The 24,649-nt window shown below is 42.5% G+C and overlaps 1 long non-coding RNA gene across 1 annotated transcript; it reads right to left on the bottom strand.

Moving 5' to 3' along the window:
• Nucleotides 1–16,987: 16,987 nt before the first annotated feature.
• On the bottom strand, nt 16,988–18,183 carry LOC134459032 (uncharacterized). The gene is made up of 3 exons (XR_010036745.1): nt 18,048–18,183; nt 17,755–17,832; nt 16,988–17,309 (listed from the first exon to the last, which is right to left on the bottom strand). It is a non-coding gene; the product is annotated as an uncharacterized LOC134459032 (long non-coding RNA).
• Between the last annotated feature and the right edge of the window lie 6,466 nt (nt 18,184–24,649).

The raw sequence follows: 24,649 nt of genomic DNA, 5'->3' as shown, positions 1-24,649 counted from the left end.
TCCTTGCACCACTAGCCCTATGACCAAGAATGGCTCCACAAATTGGTAATTGTCAGTTTAATAGTCAAATACTAAATGTTATGTTAAATGTAGGCTGTAACACATTTTGAATGGAGTTAAGGAAAAGGATTAGGCCTTATTTTTAGACCCTATGATATGAATATTATTAGGCCTATTAATAATAACAATGATAACAAATAATAATAATAATAATAATTATTGTTATTATAACGCATGACTACCGGTCCGCGAAAAAAAAATGGGACTCAAACCGGTCCCTGGTGCTAAAAAGGTTGGGGAACCCTGATCTAGTGGTTCGCTAGGCAACAGTCGGGCATTTCAAGTGAATAGGCAGCGTGAAAATTAATCTATTATTTTCGTGAAGACTTTACGAAAGGCGGGAAATAACATGAATGCACCACGGAAATTAATCCATTTTTTTCATGAATACTTCACAAAATGAGTGAGATACGGTTGATCAGATACTAAAAAGCCAACTCTTCACAAGGGAGTGCTGGTCGTCAAGGAGTGCTACTTCACTTTTATTCTGCCAAGCAGGTGCACTTCGGCTCATGGAAAAAGCCTCCATTAAAGGCTTTTAAACTCTTAACCAGCAGTGTGTCTTTGGAATCGTTCACTACTGAAGTTTATAGCCACATCTTAAAGTGACTCTTTTTGCCTCGTCCATTTATAGCCTTTATGAAAACAAGGCCAAAGAGGACATTTTCTCTAAGGCTGATTTTTGATGCCTCATCTAAACCATGTTTCAGAGAAGAAACATAATTTTCTCTTTTTAAAGGGACACTGTGTGAGATTTTTAGTGGTTTATTTCCAGAAGTCATGCTGCCCATTCACTAATGTTACCTTTTCCATGAATACTTACCACCAGCATCGAATTCTAAGTATTCATTTTGACTGGAAAAACTGCACTTTTCATACATGAAAAGAGGGATCTTCTCCATGGTCCGCCATTTTGAATTTCCAAAAATAGCCATTTTTAGCTGCAAAAATGACTGTACTTGGACCATACTAGAAAATATTTGTTTATTACTTAGTAAATGTTCATGTAAAGATCAAATTTGGCAATAGGCAGCCCAGTTTCAATGAGCAGCATAGTTGCAGTACCTTTTTTGACCATTTCCTGCACAGTGTCCCTTTAAAAAAAATGTACATGAGTTCTCAGAGAAGATATGAAATGTCACCTCCTTTCTCCTTTTCTGAATTATGTTTCATTATAATTTCTTGGAAGAGTAACAACCGCTGGAGGTCTGGAGGTTTGATGTTGTACTGTAATGATGACTTTTCACTTGGAAACACATGTGAGAGCAATAGATAAGGTATGAAGGACATCAAATGACTTGCCTAAAAGAGCTCACCTTTGCAACTATGGTACAAGGCTTAAACATTCCTTCAGAATAGGCTGCTATGGGTAACTTTTTTTCTTTCACATTTCACGAAGCTGTCTGACAGGGATGTTTGAGTGACCAGCCGTGTGTATTGACCCTGTGGAGCTCTCGGTGGACTGTTCTGTTGGAAATAGCAGAGTAGAGGTGCACATTTAATTCTACCGTGATTTGGACAGCTGTGGTTTTATGGTGTTTTTTTTTAATACAGACCGGGTTAGCACCCAAACATCCCTTTCAGAGTATTCAGACAGCTTCCTCTTGCATCCACAGTTAATTATGTTGGATGTGGTTCATCCTTCTTGGTGGTATGCAGACATTACCTTGGATACCATGGCTCTTGATACATCACAAATACTTGCTTTCTCTGTGAAAGATGCAACAGTTACACACAAATGTATCCTCATTGAACTCTGATATATCACCCATAATGTTGTGTGCATTGCAAGATGTTGAGCAAAACTGTGCTCTAACCCTGATAATTGAACCTTCACACTTCACTTTACCAGTGGAATGCAATTAACGAAGATTGGCCAACATGCTGGTCCACTTGAGCCATGAAACTTCCCACACTAAAATGACAGGTGTCTCAGTTAGTTTGTCCAACCCCTCTACATGTACATGTGCATGTAGGCTACACCTGGTTGGGAAGCAGTAAACTAGGGAATGTACAAAGAAAGAACATTCCAACTCTTTCAAACTCCTGCTCATTCAAGTGGAGTTTGAACGTTCTTTCTTTAGACTCTAACTATGTCCTTGATAGACCTACGGGAAATCTGCAGGAGCTTTGAAGGAAAGTCTCAGTCAAATTCCGCCAGCCCCTCACATGTTGGCAGCGTGAGAAAGGGATCAACACCATACTGCCTTACCCCCTCCTTCTCAACCTACGAATATTCCTATTCATAAGTTATAATACAGATCCATGTCAACTAGTATAAAGTCCGGCTTAAATTCGATCAACATATATTTACAATTTCTGAGAGTACATAAATCCTATCTGTGTTGAGTCAATAACTCACTGGGTTAACTGTGGAGGTTTCCTCTCTGTTTCCATTTTCGGTAGAGGGTTCAAATGGGCTGAAAGAGGCAAGTCTGCACATTGCCAATTGCACTCCAAAAATCCCTGTTTAATTAAAGCTTGCAACTGTTATAATTCCGAGTATATTGCTGCATTTATGCCACAATGTGGCCTATCTTCTTGTCATTATAGCTGTAGGATCAGCATCATCCATTTGCCGATATATGTTTGGATTTTCTTTCTCGCTCTTCCCATCCATTTCTGCTTTCAGAGATTTGCTGTGGGCACCAGATATGCATATAGACATAGACATATTTCACTTAGATTTTTGAATCAATGAAATGAAAACGGGTAAAAGGTTGGGGAAGGGCTGCTTCACTAACAAGCTCCAGGTTCCAGGATATTCTTTATTTGTCACATGTTGTATAGATCCATTCAGAGAGAAGGCCCAAGACAGCTGGATTATTCAGAACCCTCTACTTCCCATCTGGGGTTGACATGGTAACTACAGCGGATGGTAACTACAAGCCTCTGTTTGTCTCATTTGTTTTGGCCCTTCCACCTAACGATGATTTCAGCATTTTTCAATGAAGTATGTACAATGTGAACAGATATGCATGCATCACTTGCAACATCTCCCAGAACATTCAGAAACACACGTGTGCACAACCCCATGCATTGCCACCACGTGTCTGCACATCGTACGTATCTGCACATTGCAGCCCTGCACATCATCCCCATTGGTGCAAATAGACTAAACTCATCATGACCATGTTGTTTTTAGCCTTCTCCATGCCCTATATAAGAGATGGAGGGGTCCTGTGTATTGGCATCTTGTTCTGTAGTGAAAGTGTCATAGGCTCTCTACAGTAACTTGCACTCCTGTGAACATGGCTCTGTGTGTTGTGACGCTGCTGTTGTTCAACCTGCTGTTCCTGGCATCTGCCCAGGATACAATAGTTCCCGAGCCGGGTCCTGAATTACAGGGTGAGTATCATGGCCTACCGTTTCTATTTGAAACATGTATTGACGTTGTTGGATGTCCATGTTCTCCTTTACAGGTTTGAGTAAACAATAATGAGTATGATTTGGTGTGAATCTGAGCGATCTTGAGATAAGTAGGCTGACTCATATTATTTGCAATGTATTGATAACAAATGTGTTCATAACGGATGTTGTATTTGCTTTAACAGGAGGCTGGCACATGATTCCTAAAGATGGCCCGAAAGCCCAAGATGCAGCCGACGCCGCTTTTGGGCTATGGGCGCGTCGTCAACCGCCTGGCCTGGCCTATAGACGGGGCAGCGTGATGAAGGCAGAGGAGCAGGTATTGCAGCTAACACACATTGTGAAAGGAGTTTGGCTGACTAGGCCAGGGATGACTGCACTCAGATACTTTTTAGTATTTTATTGTGGTGAAAACATAATGACTGACGTTTCGACGCTGTGTGCGTCTTCTTCAGAGTCAAAAGACGCACACAGCGTCGAAACGTCAGTCATTATGTTTTCACCACAATAAAATACTAAAAATTATCTGAGTGTTCCAGTCATCCCTGGCCTAGTCTTTCCGAAGTGGACCAGTTACTCTACATTGTATACCGTCCTGAATTGGACGCACCAAGAAGGTTAGAGCGCAAGTGACTTCCCTTTTACGAGTTTGGCTGACTATTTGCTCTTTTGAGTTATAGCTCAGTAGGGATTTTTATACATGAACAGCACTTGGCAGTGAGCATTTAATTTCGTACCATAAGGGCTTATGAGAAAACCAACCAAAATATAGGACTACTGTTGAGTGCAATGCATGTCTTGAATTCAGTGTATTCTGTTCTGTGTTTTGCAGGTTGTAAATGGATTCAACTACAAGTTGGCGGTCATAGTTGAATCATCTCTGGATGCTGTCTACTGGCGACAGGTGAGTGACTATATGCATGTCAACATTGAGGAAATGAAAGACCTAGTATTGTTACACAGCAGCACCAACTACACACAACTGAGCTTCATTTAAAAAATGCTCAACACTGTAAAAATGGCATTGATCATTCAACACTAACATCGAGTAGGATGACATAGTCTCAGAATACATAGAATCAGAATGAAAAATCAGAATAGAAATAATAATAAGAAAATTGCACCATCAGTTTTTGACTGTTTCAATTAATTAAGATTCAATTTAATTATGAGACCTTCTCACATGCCTCAACATTCATGTAGCCTAAGCATAGATAGATAGATAGATAGATATATTGTTTATTTGTCCTTTCGGAAAATTGTTCTGTGCCATTTTCAGTTCATCTGATACAATTACAAAGACATTGCAATAGACAAAAACACAATAGACAGACACAACACCCACCCTCCCTCTAGGACAAAAAGACAGGTTGACAAAAAAATGACAGCAACTTGCAGTAAAGTGCAGTTATTCAGTACCAAAGTTATTCAGCATGCTTTTGTTTTTCTGTTTTGGTTGTTTTTGCCACAGGTTATGCTGTGTCGCTTCTCTCTGTACATGCCAAGGAATGGGGCTCCCACTGAAGTGGTCGACAGATGTGCGAAATTTGCAGCTGATGAGTGAAGCTGATGAATTAATCAGCACACACTCCCAAGTGACATCAGTCATATTGGAGCTTGAATAAAATTACTGCTTTCTTACTGTTTTATTACTGCTGTTATAACACAACCAGGTTGTCATAGAATATGAGATTCTTGGCAACTGTTTGGGCCTTCTCTCTATCTAGGTTAAATCTGTCTCTTGACTTGCTGCAAATCAAACAAAAAAGGTGAAAAAAATAAAGAATTTTCATGCATTTCCATGTCCAGTGTGTGATATTTTAATCGCAGAAGCAGAGCCTCTGTCATAGCCTTACTGTCAACAAAATGGTAATGAACATGTCTGTTTAATCTGTTACTTCAAGGGTAACTTCAGCCAATTTCAACATGCAGTTGTAATGCTCACACTACCCTGGAATTGTCAGTACCTGAGTCTTCAGCCTTTTCCAAGATCCTGGTCATTGTAATGGGGGCAGGTGTTTGTTTACATTAAAAAAAAAAACATGTTTATTCATTCTCAAAGGCATCCAAAAGGTTATGCAACATCAGTAGACAACTAGCAAACAGCAATACATTTTGGGAAAATATTTGGAGTAGGCCTATGTTAAATATGTGTAAATGTATGTATAAAATCTATGTATAAAATATAAATCTATGTATAAAATAAAAAAAAATAAACAAAAGCTGCCCCCATTAGAATAGCTCATATCTCGGAAAGGGCTGAGCCAAAAAATGCAGCATCACCGGGTACTGACAAGTCAAGGGTAGCGTGAGCAATACAACAGCATATTGAAATTGGTAGGAGTGCTCCTTTAAGGCTCTCAATAATGTCATAGCAATCTTGTTATGATGTAGGTTAATATTTTCAACAAGGAGTGAATGGGCCTTTTGACAGGCCCATCTGCAGTATACTTTACTGCTGTGTGCACTGCTGTAAAATACTATGTGTATCGTCACAAAGAAAATGGATTAATTGTTCACACTACTCATAATCTCTAACCCATCAAGTGGTACTTCCTGGGCAGGCGCCAGGGACGACAGGGTGAGCAGCAGCAGTAGCACACAGAGCCATTTTTACACGAGTGCAAATTACTCCAGAACCTCTGACACCTTCACCACAGAACAGGATGCCAATACAGCAGGCCTTTAAAAAACACTGTTTTGCTCACTCCTTTGGATTTGTCTTCTTTTATGTTTTTTTGCCGTTTATTCATTCATTGGCATGATGACATTTTGACCTCGAGAACTTCCTCAGATACCGCAAGTTTGAAAAGTCATCATGACAATGAAGGCAGTGTGAACATGCCGGCTGTTTTGCGATAAGCTGTGAGAACGGGCACGGGCACAGTTCTCAGTCGGCCTGAGCGCGCCATCAGATAGTTTTTTACAAATTATCTGAGAGGGGTATCAACAGTGTCGATCTGGGGACACATGTACTTCTATTGTGATGGAGTGACCATCACTAGGGTTGTGGGTGTGTTCTGACTGTCATGCCAACGAGCCTGGCTCTTTGGTGTAGCAGTCAGAGCCCCAGTTTACTACTCCAAAAGGTCTGGGTTCAAGTCCCAGCTGGGCAACTCCACTACCCTTTGCTACAAGTGGTGTCAGAAGTGAGATGGCTACCGTAAGGCCATCGGAAGTGTACCCAATGCGTGTGAGCCCAGTGATGGGGTAAAGCATTGATGAAGGGGCTGGGGACACTGGATAGGAAAAGTATGATGGGCAGTTGCGTGAGGTACACCATGAGTGTGTGAAGTACACGGGTGCGCTTCCTGAAGGGGAAGGCAGTGTGATGGAGTGACCATCACTAGGGTTGTGGGTGTGTTCTGACTGTCACGCCAACAAGCCTGACTCTTTGGTGAAACTGTCAGAGCCCCAGTCAGGGGCGCCGCTAGGGGGGGAAAGGTGGTACTGATTCTAACGGCCCGGCCCAACGCAGCACGGCCCTCGGTCCACGGATGGGATAATAAAATATTAATATTCTTGCTTTTTTTTTATTTTTTAGAAATTTATAATTACAAAGAAATAGTAATTGGAAATAAGCTTATTAAACACACAACTGTCGATTCCCATAACGTCAGTTCTTTATTATATTGTCATTTACCCTTCCCCCTGAGCTGTTGCGAAATGGTGCGGTCCAATCTGGCGCATGAGGCGTTGAATCGGACAGCATCCGAAAAAGGCTGGCAGCAGGTGTACAGAGCGACTGAGGTCTTACCGCAGAAATACACCAGCGGCGATCTGAGCGAGGCGAGCGACGGAAGTAATTGACTTTGTATTGAGTCGCGCAACAAAAGCGATTCTGGAGACTAGAGCGATTTGCGCGACGAGCGCGACAGTTTGAAGTTGAAATCTTTTCAACTTTCTATGACGCGGTTCGGCGACAAGCCGCGACAGCCAATGACTGTATAGAGGTCAGTGACCACAGCCAATGGGAATGCTTGAATGCTTTGCCTTCTGCCTGTACGGACATACTCTAGTCTCCTCAATCGCTCGTATCGCTTGCTGCTGCACTCTGTCGGTAGGGACACATAGGAGGCGAAGCCAGCGAAGCGAAGAGAGGCGAAGTCCAACCGTCATCAGGTCGTCGCGGCGAATCAAATGGAATGGAACAGTTATGTTGTTGATTTGATTGAGCCGTGGCAGGCGAATTCGCTCCTCATTTGCATAACATTAAACTTTCTTTAATAATTTCGCTTCGCTTCGCCCCTGTTCGCTTGCTTTCGCTTGCCATCGCCTCTCTCATAGGAATGAATGGCAAAGTTCGCAAATTCGTGTGTACACTGTGTGCAGAATTATTAGGCAAACATGTTTTTTGACCATTTTGTCTTTTTTATGCATATTTTCCAACAGCAATCTATATGAACATGAAAACCTATTTGATTTAAGCATTCCAGGTCATGTATATTTGTATAATAAGATGGGGGTGTGGTCGAAGGTGCCCAACACCTTATATCAGGTGTGCATAATTATTAGGCAACTTTGTTTTCTTCTGGGAAAATGGGCCACAAAATAGATCTAACAAACTCTGAAATGTCTATAAACAATTTTGAAGTGTTCTAGAGGGATGTGGCTGTCTTGAAATTTGCAAGATGTTGGTCACGTTCGCACAGAACTATCAGATGCACCGTTACAAAGTCATCAGTCTCTTAAGAAATGTCACTGCCAAACATTGAGAAGAATTTAATGTGAAACTACAAAAAAAAATATTACCCTGCAGTCCTATCATATTCCAGAACAGAAACCAACACAGAGTGTCCAGAAAAACAGGGTATTGAGCGCTCAGAGACATGGCCAAGGTAAGAAGGGATGACACCGGACAACCATTCAACAAGTTAATTAAGTCAAAACGGGGGCAAAAATACCTGGGGACAAAATTTTCAAAGGTTTTATGGACTTGGGAAAGTGACTCTTGACAGACAGGGTGGATGAACCCATGGCTGGATCTTTTAGAGGGAGAAAATTGCATCTTTTACGAAGACAATGGTTTTTATGCAGTAATCTGCTGGTATTTGAGTGGAACTCAGCAACTGATCTGAGTGTGCACATTACTGATCTAGCCATGGGCTCATCAACCTGGTCCATTAACAGTCACTTTCACTAGTTCATAAAACCATTGAAAAAACTGTCTAAAGACATTTCTTGACCCAGTCTTGACTTAAGTTACATGTTGAGTGGTCTTCAGGTTTCAGCCTGTTTTACCTTGGCCATGTCTCTGAGTGCTGAATACAATGTTCTTGTGGACAGTCAATGTAGGTTTCAGTTCTGGAATATACCAGCACTGCAGGGTTATAGTTTTGTGGTAGTTTCATCTTCAATTCTTCTCAATTTGTGAGCACATGTCATGTGACACTGATGGCTTGTAACGGTGCATTAGATGGATGTGACCAATATTTCAAGACAGCCACACCCCTCTAGAAGACTTCAAAATTGTTTATAGTCTTTACAGAGTTTGTTAGATCTCTTTTGTGGCTCATTTTCCCAGAGGAAAACAAAGTTGCCTAATATTAAAAAGATTCACCAGCTGGTTGCCATCTGAAATGTGCTCCAAAATTCAAAATGTACACTGTTTTTCTGAATGGCAGACTTTCACACATTTTTCTCAATACTGTAAGGACATAATTACCAATAAAGATGACCTATTTTTCAGTTAAATTGTCCCATTTCCTTACAGACGTGAGTATAAAGGTTGTCTAGAAAAAGGGGGGGTAACCGAATGATGTGGAGGAGCGGGGGGATGAATGAGGGGTGAGTGGGGGGGGGGCTGAATAGTGTGTTGGAGGATGTGAGGGGGGCAGAATAATGTATGTCTGTGTGTGCGGGGGGGGGGGGGGGGCGGGGCGGTAAGTTGAGTGGAGTTGACCTGCCAAACTTTTCACATTGGATGGGGGGTGGGCGAGTATTTTTTTTTGGGGGGGGGGGGGGGGGGGTGACTCAGGGGGATAGAGGGGCAGAGTGGGGTTGGGGAGGGATGAGTCTGGGTTGAATTAGGAGGTGGGGGTGGGGGCAGAATGGTGGGGGGGTAGGGGGGACCGAATGATGTGGAGGAGTGGGGGGATGAATGAGGGGGTGAGTGGGGGTAGAGGAGCAGAGTGGGGTTGGGGGGGAATGAGTCAGGCTTGAATTAGGAGGTGGGGGTGGCAGAATAGTNTGTGGGGGGATGTGGGGGGTTCGGGGGGGGAATAATGTATGTGTGTGTGTGTGGGGGGGGGGGGGGGGGGGGGTTAAGTTGAGTGGAGTTGACATGCCAAACTTTTCACATTGGGTGGGGGGTGGTTTGTGGGGGGGTGGGGGGAGAATGAGTCAGGGGGGTTGAGCGTGGGGGGCAGGCTAGTGGGGGGTGAGTGAGGGGTGGAGGGGCAGAGTAGCATGGGAAGGATGAGTGAGGGGGTTGGGGGGCAGAATAGTGTATGGAGGGGGTGGAGGAGGCAGAATAGTGTGTGGGGGAAAGACACTGTAGAGCAGGGGAAAGATGAGCGGGGGATATGTGCACGCGCACACACACACATGCACGCACACTCACCCTTGCTTTATGCAAAAAAATGTAGGCCTGAAAAACTTTTGGTCAGAAATCTACTGTGAAAAGTTTGGCAGATCAATAGCCTTTTTTCAGCAGTCAACTGTGTATGTGTAATTCAATCATTTTCTGACAACAATCCTTAGGATATTGTCTATAGGAAATGTACATCTTTTTGTTGCCAACCTTTGTACTCACGTCTGTAGATAGGAGATTTCACTGAAAATAGGTTATCTTTATTGATAATTATGGTCTTATAGTATTGAGAAAAATGTGTGAAAGTCTGCCATTCTGAAAAACAGAGAACATTTTGAATTTTGGAGCACATTTCAGATGGCAACCAGCTGGTGAATCTTTTTCAATAGGCCTTCTGGTCTGTAATCCACTGTGAAAACCCTGACAGGACAATAGGCCTAATTTTCGCAGCCATAGACTCTGTATGTGCATTTCAATCATTATTTTCAACACTTTCCTTTGGATATTGCAAGGTGGCCAACTTTATTTTCATTTCTTTTAGTTTAGTCAACCTTTGTAAACATGTATGTAAGGAAATAGGACAGAATAGTGCTGAAAGTAGTTCATCGTTCATGAATATCACCTTATAGTACAATGTAATAATGCATGAAAACAAGTCATTTTGGAAAATGGCGGCCATATTGAATTCTGAGCAAAAATTGACGTGGCCCCATGATTTAATTTCTTCCAATAGGGCTTCTGGTCAGTAATCTACAGAGAAAAGTGCGGTAGGACGAAAGGCCTAATTTACCCAGCTGATGACCTGTCTATCATCCATTGAAGTAGGCCTATCATGTTTGCGCAGGAGAGTGGTGCTTTTTACAAGCAGTGCCTACAAAGTATTTTACAATTATCCCTCACACAACAATGCAACAATACGAAGAAGCCTAATGGCTAGGACAAGAGAGTTTAGGCCCAAAATTATAATCTTTCATAGGGCCCAAAATTCCTGGCAGCGCCCCTGGCCCCAGTTTACTCCCCCAGAAGGTCTGGGTTCGAGTCCCGGCTGGGCAGCTCTACTCCCCTTCGCTACATCCATGCATTCCAGTTCTGACATGCCGTATGGGATATGCAAGAGTTTAAAGGCAATACGTGTGGACATTGCTTTTTTGTGACCAATATTTTTTTATTTGTGTGTGGACCTTCCTAAATAGGCTGTATATTCATTATATGTATTTGAAATGTTCTGCTTTTGGTGCAGCACCTCCTCATGCTGTATTTTACGTTACATTTCACTTAGCTGACACTTTCATTTGTTCAAAGCAACTTACAGTTATTATTTATCAGGGTGTTGGTTACAGTCCCTGGAGCAATGCAGGGTTAGGTGCCTTGCTCAAGGGCACTTCAGCCATGGGTGGAGATGTAGGTATTTGAACCTGCACCCCTTAGATTGAAAGACCAACCCTCTAACCACTAGGCCATGGCTGCCATGGCAGTATGTATTGTCAAATTGAGCTCTTCACATGGTCGCCTTGTCATCTGGACACTCCACCACACTGATGAACCTGACAATTCGTTTTAATATGTTTTATTATTAATATGTTTTCTGTGGAGCGGCAAGATTTGGCCGGTGTTCTAACAAACAGTTCTACGTTGTAATTTAATCCTACGGTAGGATGTTCTGTCAGACATGTCTGTTAAACGGTCCTACATCGCCAAAGATAGACGTCAGACATGTTTGTTCAACAACTTCTCCTGATTTTCCCGAAAATGTCCTTCCCGCTTCCTGCAATCACGTCAGATAAAACACTCCAGACCATGAATACAAAATGATTTGGTAGTATTATGGGATGGTCAGGGCCAGGCTATGGATTTGCCATTCTTCACCCTAAAATTTATTAAAATGCAGGAAATTGAATCTAAAAATACAAGAAAAACTCTGTCCCCCAGACCCTGACCATATAATCATTATAAATAATAATACTTATTATATATGAAATAACATATAGGCCTATATATATATATATAAAACACAAAATATAAGATTCATTAGATTTATTTAATTTGAACTAATACAGTAGATGAGAAACAAGGTTACATTAGAGAACTACATTTTAATCAAATAAATGCAGTTATTTCTTTCACCATGCCCAGTCTTTTGGCACTAAATTTGCCCATTGAGTAACTTGTGGTGTGGTGTTGAAACAAAAACGACAATGCTGCTTTGTGGCTATGAATTTTATTTTTTACATTACATTTTTTCTTTTTTCCACATTCATGAAAGGGTTGTTGTTACACATTTGGAGTTGTGTGCCATGAAATAGTCATGAATGCTTCATGTGCAGTTTGATAGCTGTTATGACTGTCTTATGCACTCACACATAAACTCTTACCAGAACTTCTAAAACCTGCTAAACGTTTGAGTGTGGTTTTGTGCTGTAATGCTGACTTTGTCTTTTTGACTTTGAAAGACATGAGGACAATAAGATAAGCCAGGAAGAACATTGCAATTGCATGTTGCATAACTTTCATGGAAGAGCAAGAGCTCATATAGCAACAACCACTCATCTCAACAAACACATCACAAGCACTTCCTGCCTCTGCATAGGTGTGTGTGTACCTTTTCTCCAAGGTCACACTTGTCGGGGGCTACGTCTGTGTGTGTGTGTGTGTGTGTGTCTGTGTGTGTGTGTGTGTGTCCGGTGTGTGTGTGTGTGTGTGTGTGTGTGTGTGTGTGTGTGTGTGGGGGGGGGGGGTTAAACAGCAATTTGTGTAACAGAGTATGTAATAGCAAAGAGTAAACTTGCTGTTTTGTATGCAAATGTAAAAGTGCCGTTGTCAAGTATTGTAAAAGTGTCAATCTCTCCCTGTCTGTCTGTCTCTCTCTCTCTCTCTGTCTGTCTGTCACTGTCTCTGTCTCTGTCTCTATCTCTTCCCCCCCCACTCTCTCTCTCTCTCTCTCTCAAATCAAATCAAACAAAGCTTTATTAGCATGAATGATGCAATCTCTCTCTCTCTCCTCCTCTCTCCCTCCCTCCCCCCCTCTCCCTCTCTCTCTCTCTCTGTGCTTGTGCGTGTAGACTTCCCAATTCTGCCCGAAATATTCTGTCCATTTCAAGGTATGACCAACAGGGGGTAGCAGTGAACAGCTCACAGCTCTCTTCTAAACTGCATGCACGGTAGGCCAAATCAATGGCATTATGATAGAGTGCTAAGAAAAATAAGGAAGAGGAACAGCAATTGGGAAGCAGGTGATTGTTTGCTTATCAGAGAAATATTGGACATATCTGTGCACAACATGTTCACATGTTAAAGTGTCAGAGGCTCTCTGGACTGTCCTCCAGTCACCAGTGATGTCTTGGTGGGCTGCTGGGTGTGGGCTGCTGCTGGTGCTGGTATGTGGCTGCCACGTGGTGCTCAGTGGGGAGGTAATGAGAGGAGGCATGGTGGGAGGTGAGTACTGAATGTTGTTTGGAAGGGTTAGTGCGTGTTTGGGGGGTGTACAGTGTGTGTGTGTGTGTGTGTGTGTGTGTGTGTGTGTGTGTGTGTGTGTGTGTGTGTGTGTGTGTGTGTGTTGTGTGTTGTGTGTTGTGTGTGTGTGTGTGTGTGTGTGTGTGTGTGTGTGTGTGTGTGTGTGTGCGCATGTGCTGTAGAGGTGTTGCTGGGTCCAGCTCTTCCCAACAGCTCAAGGTCAAATTGTTGGTTGCTCGTACTCCATCTCGAACAGCAGCTGTTTTCGGTTGCGTTGGTTTGGCTCTCTGTTGGTTTGTCTGTCTGTTTGTTTATGTTCTATCAAACAGCTTCCTTGGAGGAGGTCTGCACTCTCTGAGCACATTTCTAGTTTGTCTACTGTCCCCACAGGATGGAATGTCCTTGACCCAATGAGTGAGCAGGTCCAGAATGTTGCCAAGAAAGGAGTTCAGCTATTTAACATGGAGGACGACCAGCCTACCTACTACCGACTTGTCAAGGTGTTGTCAGCCCAGGCTCAGGTACAGAACTCTCTCTTTCCCTCTCTCTCACACACACGCACAGACAGACAGACAGACACGCACACAGGCACACACACACACACATACACACACACACACACACACACACACACACACACACACACACACACACACACACACACACACACACACACACACGGACGCACGCACGCACACACACACAAGGTAAGTCTGGGAAATGAGTGAAATACAAAAATTTACATAAGGGACTAATTATGTACACTTTCGTTGTAACGTTTGTCCTTCTGATTGTCACGTTGTTGGAACGGTTTACTCAATGCAGGTGACAAATGCACTTAATTACAAGATCACTGCGGTTCTTGGGGAGACCAAATGCTCCAAAAGTGAAGACGTAGCCCCTGACAAGTGCGAGCTTGGAGAAAAGGTACAACCTGTCTCACGCCTGCATGTTGAGGAAGGATGTGCCTGTTATGTATGGGTTGTTTGAGATAAGTGGTTGTTGCTAAGACGAGCTCTGTTATGAAATGTATGCAACATGCAATTGCAATGTCCTTCCTGGCTTATCTTATTGTCCTCATGTCTTTCAAAACCATAAAGACAAAATCAGCTTTACAACACAAAACCACATTCAAACATTTAGCAGGTTTTAGAAGTTCTGGTAACACTTTAATGTGTGGGTGGATTACACATTCGTAACAACTGTCATAAACCAAAAGACTGGGCATGGTGAAGGAAATAATTGCATTTATTTGGTCAAAATATATTTCTGTCATAATGTAACTTTCGATTGTTTCTCATCTTTTAGTTCTGAGAAGACCACAGAATTAGGCCTAGTATGTTATTGCATGAATTCAATGATTGGACAGGGCTAAATCACAGCAAGAATAGCTTTATAAAGTTAATACTAATGACGGCAATGCTGAGTTTGTGAAACAATGATTAATAGTCATGTGCTTAATGATCACTGATGATTTACCAGCTATGCCCAATCAATTAATAATACGTAATATGCAAGAATGTCCACAGAGAATATGCAGGCACCAATCAAATAATGACTGAAAATGTGCTGTTTTTGCTCCTTCCTTCTACAGAGAATGCAATGTGACTTTCAAATCACATACAGTTTCCAATATGATGGAGCCAGAGTGAGCATGACATGTAGACCGATGCAAGGCTCTCTATCACAATGAAGCACATGGAAGCTTCAACTCAGAATTAACAACCTACATAACTCTGTGTGACTGTCTAACTGGATCTCCCAAATAAAACTTTTTGGGCCATGTAACTGTAATATCGCGTGGTGTCATTTAAAGTTTTGTTGTCTGTCGGACATGTATAATGTACATTTCATGTTTTAATTGACAGCCCTGTATTTGTATTGGTCAAATGAATGCTTCAGTCATGAATAAACAGAGAAGGAGGTGCCAGACATAGTGGCTTAGACCACACACCATTATGCTGGGAGATGAGTTCGATTCTGATCCTACTCATTGAGAGAAGCATGTTAAGAAATAGGATAAACATAGAAACAGCTAAAATGTGACATGGCACTGATAAAGTAATAAACACACTGGACAACAGGGAATAGAAGTTAAGCCTAATGATCTTAAAGGTGGGGTTGCAGGTTAACCATTTTAAGAATATGTACTATTATGACATCACGTTGGGGGTTCCGCAGGCTCATAGGAGTCTATGTAGAACCTTAGAATCCTGGGGGTGTTCCCCCAACGTGATGTCATACCTGCACCCCATTCATTGCTGAAAAGAGATGTAGCCTATATAGTTGAACTGCTAATTGTCAGGATCGTCAGCATGATGAAGGGACCACCTCCCTAAATCTAACTATCCCAAACTCTACCTCCCTGATCATTTTGGTCTACAGTAGTCTATATAACATAGGCCTACAGATGAAAGGTGTTGATAGACCTATATTGACTTGTGACTTAACAATTCCTGCCACTGAACACAAAAAGTGTTTTGTTTTTTTTAGCTTTGCACACTCCTTTGGATTTGCCTTCTTTCATGTAATTTTCTGCTGTTTATTTATTCATTGGCATTCGATTACATTACATTACATTACATTTAGCTGACACTTTTTATTCAAAGTGACTTACAGTTATTTGCAGCGGTTTGGTTATAGTCCCTGTGTGACATGTGGGGTGTGACATGTGGAGATAGGGAGTGGAAGGGTGGGATTCAAACTTCCAACCCTCTGATCTATAGCCCATCTCTTTAGCCATCAGGTCGCGGCACCAGGCCAATCCACGGCTGCATGATGACATTTCAACGTTGCAGTATCTGAGGAAGCTTGTTAGGTCGAAACGTCATCATGCCAATGAATGAATAAACAGTGAAAAAGAACATAAAAGAAGACGAATCCAAAGGAGTGTGCAAAACTTTTTTTTTTAAATACGTGTATTGGCAACCTGTTCTGTAGTGAAAGTATCTGAGTCTCTCTACAGCAATTTGCACTCCTGTGCACATGGCTCTGTGTGCTACTGCTGCTGTTCAATCTGTCGCCCCTGGCTCCTGTCCAGGATGTACCAATTGATGGGTTAGATTTTGAGAGCTGTAAACAATTCACCCATTTTCTTTGTGACGATACACATAGCGTTTTTGATTTTATACCTTGTTTGCTTTATGCTTTTTGGTTGTCTGTGTATTCTCAATCTTGTTGTGTTTAATTCTGTTTGATTCTGTTTAAGATGTTATGTAGCTGTGGTTGTCTTGTCTCTTGTCTCTTCTGGTTTTATTGTAATGTAACTTTTTAAGCCGCCATCTTGGCCAGGACTCCCTGGAAGGAGATTTAGTCTAACTCAATGGGACTTTCCCGGTTCAATAAATAGTGTTTTACAACAGTGCACACAGCAGTAAAGTATACTGCAGATGGGCCTGTTGACGGGCCTATTCACTCCTTGCTGAAAATATTAATCTACATCACAACAAGATTGCTATGACATTATCGAGAGCCTTAAGTAACAGATTAAGACATTTTCATGAGCATTTTGGAGAGAGTAAGGCTTTAACAGAGGGATTGCATCTGCAATTAAAATATTACACACTGGACATGTAAATGAGCGAATATTCTTTATTTTTTCATGTTTTTTGTTTGTTTTGCAGTGAGTCGAGAGACAGAGTTAATCTAGATAAAGATAAGGCCCAAACTGTTGCCAAATAATCTCATATTCTATGACAAACTGGTTGTGCTATTACAGCAGTAATAAAGCAGTAAGAAAGCAGTAATTTTATTCAAGCTCCAATTCGATCTGTCACTTAGCAGTGTGCTGTGAATAATTCATCAGCTTCTCTTCACATCACATTTCCTGACAATTGTCGACAAGACCAGCCGGAGCCCCATTCAATGGAACGTTCAGAGAGAAGTCACACCGCTGACCCTGTGAAAAAAAACAGAATGAGTGGAGGTGCAAAACGCACACCAGGAAATGAGGTGCTGGTAACCAGTAAAACGCTTGCAGGAGGACAGAAGTGCTGCACACTCCCGAGTTGTATTAAACAGGTTTTTAATGTGACAACGTTTCAGCCTGTCGGCCTTCCTCAGGTGTGACCTGAGGAAGGCCGACAGGCTGAAACGTCACATTTAAAACCTGATTTATGCAACTCAGGAGTGTGCGGCACTCCTACAATGGCATGCTTACAAGAGGTTGAATGTGAGAAAACTCTGATCAGCTGCAAGGTCTCGTAATTAAATTCTCTTAATGAATTGATAATACAGTGACTCAAAAAGAGTTTTTTAAGTGTTGCGGATTTTTAAACAAAATTTAGTTGTGTGTAGTACAATGGGCTTTTATTTCCTCGATGTTGGCATGCATAGGCACTCACCTGTCGCCACTGGGAACCAGGTCTGGCAACAGATGATTCAATTATGACCTCCAACTTGAAGTTTGATCCAGCTACAACCTGCAAAACACAGAACAGAATACACTGAATTCAAGACACACATTGCACTCAACAGTAGGCCTATATTTCGGTTGGTGTTCTCATAAGCCCTTAGTGTTTGACATTAAATGTTCACTGCCGTGTGCTGTTCATGTATAAAAATCCCTACTGAGCTATAACTCAAAAGAGCAAAACGTTCAACAAAATCCTGTAACAATGTTTGTTAGCTGTAATACCTGTTGCTGTGCTGATACCACCTCGCCCAGTCTGTAAGCCAGGCCAGGTGGTTGGCGACGCGTCCATATCTCAAAAACAGTGTCGGCTGCAGCTTGGGCTTTCTGGCCATTCGGATCAATGGGCTGCCAGCCTCCTGTTTTAAGCAAATACAACAACCGTTATGAACAAATTCGTTATCAATACTATTTTAAAATAATATGAGTTGGCCTACTCGTCTCAAAATCATCCAGTCACACCAAATCATACTCGTTATGGTTTACTCAAACCCGTCAAGGCGTACATCAACATCAGACAACTAGAAATCGAATAGAAATGACATGCAGTGGTGTAGTCTACGTAGAACGCGGGTATACGGAGTTTACCCACTTCTAAATTTCAGGGATTTCAGTATACCCACTTAAAATTGATTGATCCGTTATTTTGAATAGCACAAATATATACAGTATACCCACTTCAAAAAATGCTCAAATATACTGTATACCCACCATAAATATGCTCAAATATACAGTATACCCACCATAAAAAAGTAGACTACACCACTGATGACATGGTAATACTCACCAAGTGCTCCACCCTGGGCAGGTGTCAAGAACAGCAGGTTGAACAACAGCAGCGTCACAACACACAGAGCCATGTTCACAGGAGTGCAAGTTACTGTAGAGAGCCTCTGACACTTTCACTACAGAACAAGATGCCAATACTCAAGAACCCTTTATCTGTTATATAGGGAGAAGGCTAAACACAACATGGTCATGATGAGTTTAGTTTATTTGCACCAAAGGGGATGATGTGCAGATATGTGGTGAGGCATGGGGGGTTAGAGACAAGTGTGTGTCCGGAGACAGTTTTGGAATATGTTGCAAGTGATGTGTAAGCATTTCTGTTCACACTGTACTTCTTTGAAAAATGCTAAAATCATTGTTGGGTGGAAGGGCCAAAACAAATGAGACAAACAGAGGCTTGAGGTTACTATCCACTGTAGTTACCATGTCAACCCCAGATGGGAAATAGACGGTGGGCTAGATTTCGTAGCTCCTTTAGAAAACTAGTTTCGTTCTCACTCTCGAGTGGCAACTTGATTTTTCTAATATGACCTCCTGACAATATGTAAAGCAATATTCTGGCTGTTGCCACGCTGAAAAGTTGCACGTTAATATTAAAAAATAACGAAAATAAAAAAGACTGGGGGTGACGTCACATACAGATGGTGTAACTTCAATCTGCTCATTACCGTGCCGGGCCGCGACAGCGTACCGTGATCATTACACCCTGTGGCCATTCGGAATGCGGGGGGCAGTATAGCACCGCTTTTGCAGAGCAGCGTCTGCCTGTGTCTATGGTCTGTTTGTGCTTCCGTCCTTGCCCGTCCCCCAGTTTTAGTAGTAGTAGAAATACAGTCAGCAAATTGCATGTTTTATTTAGCATTGGGCATTTGATAGGGCATTTGATAATAACACAAGTGTGAGCCCTAAACAAGACCACAACCACAATAACCCAATTTAGGACCATAGGCCTATTCAACCGTTTCCACAACCTCACTGATCACAGTTGCTTCATCTGCAATGCCAGGGCTAAGAATAACGAAAATAGCAAAACAGAGTAGGCTAATAAACCGTAATGGAGAGACTGAGGAGACATGAAATCAAGCGGCGGAGTTCGGACCATTTTGAGTGGACCGATGTCGCTTGCTTTGTGTAGCCCTATCAAGCAAGCCTGTCTGTCTCATTTGTGCGATTAGCACAAAAACACAAATTGAACCACTCGTATAGTGTGAGTCAAACAGACATGAACAACATTGTAGCCTAATGAAGTAGTGCCCCGTCATGTCAGCATGAGAGAGGTGATTTTACATTTGGCGACGACATTCCGTCTTTAAAACTGGCGCATGCCGCTTCCCCTATTGCAGGTTATTACCTGATCTACACTGTCGTTACCACAAAAAACAAGGTAGCACAACTTAATACTATTACTAGCCTATATATCTGGTAGCCTAAATAGTAGGTTGAAGACGGGGGTATTATTGGTGCACTGGGGTTTTTTTGCGAAGCAGAGTAATCTGCTTCAGTGTAGCTCATTGTATGTTGATCCCTCCCTCAGTTTTAGGCTACAAGTGGAAAGAGTCAGCCAATTGCGCACGTAACATTGGGTATTTGATAATAACACAAGCGTGATCCCTAAACAAGACCGCCAGTCGACGGTGTTTTGTTTTCATTATTCTGTCCTGCATTCACCGTCTCAATTCCGCTCCTAACTTATAGGCTAAGTGATGTCTGTTAATTATTTCTGCACTACCTATTCAAGTCAGGAACGGATATCCTCAGGATAATAGGTTGAAGACGTTTTTTTTGTATTGGTGCTTGTGAACATTTCATCCTTTCAATGCGCTGTTGTGCGCGATCGACGGGATTCCGGTTAACTGGGGATGTGATGCACACATGACAATACATCTGTTACACCAGGTGTGGCTAATCATCTGTGATTAGGACTGCAAATTCAGTTGCTTCGGTGGAGATGCGAACCAACAGTAGGCTATGACTGGGGAACTATGACTCCTTCGGAGGCTGGATAACCTGTCGCGCCACGACATGTCACAAAAGGCTGTGCAGTCCCGTGCACTGCACTGCACTGCTGTAACCCACCCATCCCCCACAGACAAACATTCATGTTCTGAAAAGTTCAACACGTTCTGAACATTTTAGCCGCTTTGCATTAAGTTTTCGAGCAGACACTTGTCCACGGTGACGCAACATCGAAAGTGAAACGCAGAGACTGTTCACAAATAACTGAATAAAGATTTCATTAAAAAAAAACCCACAGCATTTCTATGAAAATGTGCTGGGTGACCACACTGCCTATGCCTATCCAGATGCACGTATAGCAACAATGAGAAAGAGAGGGAGAGACGGAGAGAGAGAGCGATTAGCGCGTATCTGTGTGTGTGTGTGTGTGTGTGTGTGTGTGTGTGTGTGTGTGTGTGTGTGTGTGTCGGGGAACATTTGAAGTGAAAAAAAACACCCTCCCCCACTTCAGCATCAGATGTTGGTGGTCTACAAGTCAATATGTTTACCCGACTATCTTGTAGCCCAGTCATGAAGTTCATAAAGCCATCGGTAGCCTATAGGCCAAGATATCCAAAATCCCTCCGCAAATTTCTGCATTGCCTGAGTTCATAGGCTAAAACAACTTTATTTAGGCCTAACTTATTTAGCTTACTTTATTAGCCTTATTTAGGCCTATTATCGTATTTAGGCTTTAACGTGGGCCTATTTTACAAAATATCGAAAGAAGGAAAAGACACGACAGACAAGTTGAGGCTTACTGATCGTAGCCTATTACAGCAAATCGAACATGCGCTTTATGAACACACTAGCCTGAGGGCAAACATCTTCTTGGCACTATTGAGATAACCAGGCCATGCCATGAATTCAACTACCTGGGCCCACACTAAAATACTGACAGACTACAATTGCTTGGATCTTCAGTGGGTTTCGTGGGTCCGGGGGGATGGGTGGTGATGGCACGCTTGATGTATTTTTCCCCACCCCATGCATGCACGCGGACACACAGGGTCGGGACATTCACCCAATGAATGACTGAGTGCGGCTAAATATGCCTGTTGCATATCGTAGCCTAATTATTCACACATCACGCCAAGTCACAAATTAGTAGTCTCTTGCAGTTGACCTATGCCAAATTAACGTCCTCCCTGTAAGGCTGCACTAATTCAAAAAGGTAGAGGAGTCGGCTTAGCCTATAGCCAAAGTCTATAAAATGTAGCCTATTTTTTGTAATTTCCAATTATCTAGGCTATGTTTACGATAATGATTTGTTGCGCTACGACGGTGCTCAAGACAAGTTGGAACATAGTCATCTCAAGTGCTCCCATTTTATTTTGATCCTGCTTTAAGTCAATGGGCGAGAGGGACGGATGAAACGGGTGTTTCATTCGTCCCGACAGTGTCTACTGACACTAAAATCCCTTTTGCCTGTAAACCTGACAACTTTGACTTTTCATACTTTCGGATATGTTAAAGTTTTCGAGTAAATCGCAGTGTTTCATTCGTCCCGAGTTTCATGAGTCCCTGCTCTCCCCTACTGCCTAAACTGTTACAGTTTAAATGCGTCCTCTCCAAACTGTGTGTGTGTGTGTGTGTGTGTGTGTGTGTGTGTGTGTGTGTGTGTGTGTGTGTGTGTGTGTGTGTGTATGTGTGTGTGTGTGTGTGTGTGTGTGTGTGTGTGTGGGCGAGAGAGGGAGAGAGAGAGAGCGAGGGAGAGAGGCGCTTAATTCCCCGCAGAAAGAGCAAGGCGATGTCTCCAAATATTAAACAAATGCATCTTATTTTAGTTAAGTAGACATCAGGGATGTATTTTGCTTAATAGCAACGCCGACCTGATTGGTTCATATTGCTCTGAATAGCCACAGAAGGCTAGGCTATATTTTAATGGGTTTACGCGCGCGAGGTCATCTAACTGTGGTCACAGTCGCCAGGTGCTATTATGAGAGGAAAACTATAGCACGTTGGCAAACATTAAAGTCAGTTTAAGCCATGCATATGATGAACCAGTTTTCTTGTTTGAAAAAACACACTTCCCGGTGCGCAAGGTGCATGCATTTCTGACTGACCCAGATGAAATCGCATGAGGAACTCCATGATTATGAGATGACATTGCATAGGCCTATATTTCCCAGCATATATTTCCCCCCCCTCTCTCTCTCTCTCTCTCCAAACCCAGTTGTACTTGGACTCACTTTTAACACCGCTGGCCTTGAATCGCAGCACACATTGCAGTGAGCCGTGCCGTGTGCGAGTGCTGAGCAACTTCACCCCTAACGTTTAACCTAGACTAGCGAGTGCAGTGTTGTAAATCACGTGGAATAAGTGCAGCGATTACCTGCGTAGCCTACTTAATTATGGAAGTGAGTGTCATTTGGACTGCCTATGGAATCAAGCCTACTGTCACCAAGCTCTTCCTGTCTCCCCAGCCTCGCAATGGATGGAAACCTGGCCACCGCTCCTCCGCCTCCTTCGGAACGGATGACTGTGGGGGGGATCTCCAAGGAAATTTGGAATTTCGGACTTGTATAGATTTGGGGTGCCCCGGGACTCTTTTAGATTTCTGTTAGTTAATAAATATTATTTTAAAACTCAATATTTGTGTCTTGGCGTATTTGTGGTGTACAGTACTCTCCAGGGTATTTGGTAACAAGGAGAGGTGTCGCTGGAAAAATGCGCACTTTCTCACCTGCGACACATAACCCGACAGTTGGTTACACTTAATTTGAGCACGAAAACAGCAATATCAGTCGCTTGCTAATTTTTGCCAATGTGACAACATTAAATTCATTAGGGAAGTGTAGGTTAGGTTATCGCCCCAGCTGTTGGCGATGTGAGATAAATAGCCAACGCTTACACGCTCAAACGAAGCGCTGTTAGGTTACTGCGGTGAGGTGTATTGCACTCTCAGTAATTTTTACCAAACGAAAAAGTATCCACATCCAGACAACAAGTCTGAAGTTGCAATATTAGACGTTTCAAATCTTGCGATGCGATAATCGGTATGGCTTCTGGCTACACTCAATTTACATTTTGTCAGAGCTTGCACATTAATGCAATTCATCCGATCATCATTTTAAAAAAAAAAAGAAAATTCATTACATTATTTAGGCTATTCTTTTTATGACTCTTCCTACTTCCTGGAGGTGTTCTCACACAATTTATAGGCATGTTGTTATCCGCTGAATCGGTGCGTGCTGGTGAATATGAGCATATATTAATATGCCGTCAGCATCGTCTAAAACATTCCAAGCGCTCCCAAGTGCCACCCGGCGGTTGTTTGGGTACACTGCAGCTAGGCCCGGTACGTACCGAGGTGGATGACGTGGCATTACCTCGGTAAAGGGTGTGCATTGTAGGGGGACCGACTGTAATGCACAGTCAATGGGAAGTCTCCGCCCCTCAAAGTTGAAAAGGGAATATTTATCCGCATATCGGCCTTTTTTCATAGGCAGATAATTCACCTAATCATTGAAACAACGTAGGTATTTCATTCCTGACCATTTTCCTGTTACTGGAAAAAAATAACACAGCTTGCATTTCTTTACTGACACGTAGTTTTTTGGCGAATTGATCTACCCCCGTCACCTCATTGCTCTATTGCTTTGAGGGAACAGACCTGTCCTCTTTTTGACATTTATCTCTCGTTGCCCAATGATGGTCAGACAGTCGAACACTAACAGCGAAAAAGAGCACTTCTAAAAGTTTGAGAAAAATATTTTTTTTGCATGTACACAACAAGTGAGCCCACTTACCCCCCAACTTGTAACTTTTTGCCATGAAATCTGACGGTTCCGGGTAGCATGCACGCGCTAGCTGTATTCTGCCTTGTTGACTTTGCATTGATGTGACGTCACTCAGTCGGCTAGTTTTTGTTGTCATTTTTATAAATCAATGTGCAAGTTTTGAGGATGGCAACAGCCAAAATATTGATTAATGGGTTGTCAGGGGGTTATATAAGCAAAAATAAAGTTGCCACTCGTTAACACCAACGAACTGACAAGATATGAGACTGGGCCCACCACCTAGTAGAAGCTTCTTATTAA

This window comes from Engraulis encrasicolus, chromosome 11 (genome assembly GCF_034702125.1).
Source record: "Engraulis encrasicolus isolate BLACKSEA-1 chromosome 11, IST_EnEncr_1.0, whole genome shotgun sequence".
Taxonomy (NCBI): domain Eukaryota; kingdom Metazoa; phylum Chordata; class Actinopteri; order Clupeiformes; family Engraulidae; genus Engraulis; species Engraulis encrasicolus.
Note: the sequence above shows the minus strand (reverse complement) of the source record. Positions and strands in the feature narration are given on the sequence as shown.